Genomic DNA, 4,624 nt, shown 5'->3' on the forward strand with positions numbered 1-4,624 from the left:
TTGATTCTCTCTCTCTCCTTCTTCTTGAACGTAAATTGAAAACGCTCTATCGCCACCTACTGTACTGGAATCTATATTGACTGCCAATCTTTAATTGTACTACACTAGCCAATGAGTTAAAGCAGTGCTGGGTTTTGTAAAGGCACATTGACCAGAGACAATCGCATGGAAGCATATTCAGTTGCCAGGTTAGTGAGTAAGGCGTAAAGGTTATCTTATTGTATCGGTTATCCTCCTGATAAATAAAAGTGATCCACTTAAGGGTGTCTTAAACCACATCCTGACCCTTGCTATCCTTCTCCTCAGTGCATTCCAGTGTGATCTGAAATAGACTAAGCATTATTCTTGTCCAACTGTCGGCCATTCATGTGTGGAGTTAGATATGTGTGAAGACAGATAGTCAGATAGACACTCTGTGAAAGAGGAATCATCTTTCTCAATAAAAAAACTGTAACATCTAATTCATTTAAATTCATTATTATTTATATAGCGCCAAAACAACAAAATTGTCTCAAGGCGCTTTACAGAGCCCAGAGCCTGAACCCCCTTAGAGCAAGCACACACACACACACACACACACACACACACACACACACACACACACACACACACACACACACACACACACACACACACACACACACACACACACACACACACACACACACACACACACACACTTTACAGAGCCCAGAGCCTGAACCCCCTTAGAGCAAGCACAATGGCGACAGGGGCAAGGAAAAACTTCAGAATCATGGCAGATGAAATCATACACATATCAGGATGAGCTTGCAAGCATACATGTGGTAAATGTACACAATACATACAAACATAACGTGGTATATATATATATGCAGCATTCAAGTATTGTAGAACAGCTTAGTGGGTATACAGTGTGCACGTAAGGTGACTATTACAAGGGTAAGTAGAGTAATGGAACAGAAAACTATGTCGGTGGTGGCAATTGTTGACATTGCAGGACAATTCTATCACAGAGTATGGGGTAGAATAAGTGCATGCCAGTGTGGTGGGGGTGGGTAGGTGTAGGTCGAGGGTTTCTGCATGTATATCGGGTGGAGAGACTACAGCAGCATCACACAGTGAAGATAGTTTAGGCTAGGAGGGGGAAAAGAGATAAAGTGAGTGTGTGGGTAAAGTTCAGCTGCCATTACGTGTACTTAAGGGACACAGATGGGGATGAGGAACAGCCACCAGCTTTGGCAGGCAAAGGTCACGCTGTAGGAGAGGGAACATTTGGTTAGTAAACATCAATTTGATAAACAAATAAAGAGATACATTTAGGTAAACAATTAGCAGTTGGTAATATGATCATTCAATCAAGTATCAGTATTAGCATAATATGATATAGAAGGAGATGAAGAGAGAGAGGGAGAGGCTGCTCGGCAAGATGTATGGGCATTTTGTTTATGTTTAGTTTTGACGAGTTCTGTTTAGCTATGATTGGCTGACATGGCGCGCATGCAAATAGTTTGAGTGTTTAAGCAAGCCTGCCTGTCAGTGGGCTTACAACACGACACGCCCTCTGACATCTCGTCTCTGTGCCACCAGGGGGCAGTGTTGGGTCAACAGGCCTTACTTCAACAACGTGCAAATCAAGTTGCTCAATAATAGGCCCTTACTGTAAACAGGACAATGTAAACCTCCCACTTGCTTTATCCACACACGAAGATGTGTTGAATTAATAGCGCAACAATTTCGCATTCTAATTAGCCATACTCTCCACGTTTGTAATGACTGCACATACTGCGTGTACAGTGCACGCATGGCACACTGTACTGACTCGCCCGAGGTGACTGGGGAATGCGATGGGGCGTTAACGCAGAGGCGTGCCAGTTCATCGCTTGTGCTTTTTCAGTGTGCGAGTGTGTTACAGTAGGCTACGGGGAGTCTGATGCACATAAACGGCCAAAATTCCCAACCCCTCTCTCTCTATTCTCTTCAACCTTGAAGAGGAGCACCAAAGGTAGGCTGTGTTAACTTTTCACCCCGATCATTTCTCAAGAACGGCATGTGTCCGCTTCGTATGCTTGCGGTTGTTGTGCGGGGTAAATAGTAACCCAAACTGTAAATGCAACAGTCTGACCACATCTCCTGCTAAATTCTGGACAGGAAACATCTGGGAAATATTCTCCGGGCTTTTTGTTAAACTTTCTATTCGACTACCGCTACCGCATTTCGACTCTCGGCTTTGACCAGGAAATCGTAGGCGCATGGCAGCCTAATAATGAATGCGTTCGTTATTGTGAACAGAATCCCGGACTTAAATGTCTCAAGGAAGGTTTGAGAAAATAGCCCATTAAGATGCGTACATAAGTTTGATTTTAAAGGAATCATTGACGTATGTTCCTTATCTTGCTCAGGCAGCTGTTTCAGCCCGTTGGCTTCTTGCCCTGACAGGCGAGCAACAGGCCAATAACAAGATTTTAGAATTTAGTTTTGACTGACTTTGACGTTAATAGTTTTGACTAACTTTGACTAACCGTAATTGTAAGTGAGTTAGTACAACGTGTCATTGTCAATTGAGAGTTTCCACTTGTCTGAAAAAGCAACTTGCCTGGCCAGTCACAGACTTTTATATATTTAATGAAAACATCTAGGAGATCTTAGTGAAGCATAAACAAACCCTTTGTTGCACAGGCAACGGCAGACTGTTCTTCATAGCCTGAAATATGTCGACCCGCATCTGAGCTTAATGTTTGGGCTAAATGTTTTTTACATGTGAAATATGAACTACAAGACTACCAAAACTGCACCACCAGGTGCATTAAGGGTTTACAAAACAAATACTGGGTTGTTACACTTTAACAAGCACAGACATATTGTAATGATATGCTTTTCTTCTGTGGGCTACTGTGTGCGGGGTTCAAACTACTGGTTACCTATACACTGTAGTTACTTTGGGTGAGGGCGACTGTTGTGGCTACAACACAAGTGAACTACCACGCCCCAGAGTAAAAGATTAACCTGACCATCCCAGAAGCCCACCTAGAATAGCTTCAGGAGCCTAGACTCGTGATTTGCTGATTAGCTCAAGCTGATAGCAACTAAAAACATGTGTATTTAGCTGCCATAATATGATGATTTTCTTCATGGAATCATTTCACTTATTTCACCTAATTTCACATTTCATGTGGCCTGACAGCACTTCAGACAAGTAGCAGTTCCTCAAAACATAAGAAAGTAGGAACATCTTCATCCATGTTCCTCATGCTTGTAACCGTGAGGGACATTTCGTGACGAGTCTGAGCTCGTGGGCACGTTGCCACTCCAGGATTCACTCCTCATTGCGGAGTGCGAAGAGGAAAGTCACCCTCTGAAAGATGTTATGAAATATTCATATCAATTTTTATACCTTTCTACTTCAGTGGTTGTGAGTGTCTTTTTGTATTTGGTTCCATTTTAGTTTCATGGTTTGGATGCCCGCGCCCGAAAAAGCTTGTTGGACAGAGAACAACAGCGTCAGTGAACACACACTAGTTACAGCCTGGGAGCAATGTTTCTGTGCACACACACACACACACACACACACACACACACACACACACACACACACACACACACAATAGTTACAGTCTGGGAGCAATGTTTCTGTGCACACACACACACACACACACACACACATACACACACACACACACACACACACTAGTTACAGTCTGGGAGCAATGTTTCTGTGCCTACATCAGAGCCAGTCAGTGGGTGTGACTGCATTCTGGCACTGAGGCCAGAGGATTAGGGACATAAACTCTCAACCAATGGGCAGCGTCTCTGTGGGGCTGAGCAGGAAACAAAGTTTAGAGAGGGAAAGAGAGAGAGAGAGAGGAAGAGAGAGAGAGAGAGAGAGGAGAGAGAGAGAGAGAGGAAGAGAGAGAGAAGGGCAAAACAGAAAGCAAAAAAGAAGAGACACATGAAAACAGTGTTGTACAGCGTGTGAGAGAGTGAGAGAGAGAGTGTGTGAGAGAGAGAGAGAGAGAGTGAGAGAGGGGAAGAGAGAGAGAGAGAGAGAGAGAGGAAGAGAGCGAGAGAGAGAGAGAGGTGCAAGTGGAGAATGTGACAGAGCACAACAGACATGTTGAGCTAAAACAGTCATGTCTTCATTTTGTAAATGATCTGAGAGCACAAAGATGGCTACTTCTCTGAAGTCTACTAGACTGTGTGTATGTCCTCCCTCCTGTAATCCACTGCATGTGGTGGTGTAAACAGCCTCTTGTCCTGAGCCCTGGGTGTGCCTGTCACTTCTTCCATGTGCACGTCCAGTGAGAGGAACACCCTCCACTACTCACCAGCCCCCCCCCCCATGACTCGGACTAACGTCTTTGTTTTTGGTTCCAGTCGCTCTGCAGGACCTCCTCGATGCAGGGAACATGTGCCAATATGGCTGCAAGGAGCGCACCTGCTTGGAGGTTGGTTAGGGTTAGGGTTAGGATTTGGGTTTTGCCCTGTTTCAAAAAGGTTCTGAAAGATTCAGTCCAGAGGAGGACAAGTTCATTTGTGAACCATGGCAGGGAGAGGCCTTTTATTGTTCCTCGCAGAAAAGAGTAGAAGTTTAGGGAAGAGGAAAAAAGGCAATTTTATTGATGAAAGATTGAAGGACTCAACAACT

The 4,624-nt window shown here is 44.2% G+C and overlaps 1 protein-coding gene across 1 annotated transcript in view; it reads left to right on the forward strand.

The window, feature by feature from the left end:
• Window positions 1–1,788: 1,788 nt before the first annotated feature.
• The window catches only part of capn1 (calpain 1), a 47,376-nt gene continuing 44,540 nt past the window's right edge, over window positions 1,789–4,624 (forward strand). Inside the window, exon 1 of the mRNA XM_031585113.1 lies at window positions 1,789–1,984. The gene's annotated coding sequence lies outside the window, so the exon portion shown is untranslated. The remainder of the gene's footprint in view (window positions 1,985–4,624) is intronic.

Source organism: Clupea harengus, chromosome 18, assembly GCF_900700415.2.
Source record: "Clupea harengus chromosome 18, Ch_v2.0.2, whole genome shotgun sequence".
Taxonomy (NCBI): Eukaryota; Metazoa; Chordata; class Actinopteri; order Clupeiformes; family Clupeidae; genus Clupea; species Clupea harengus.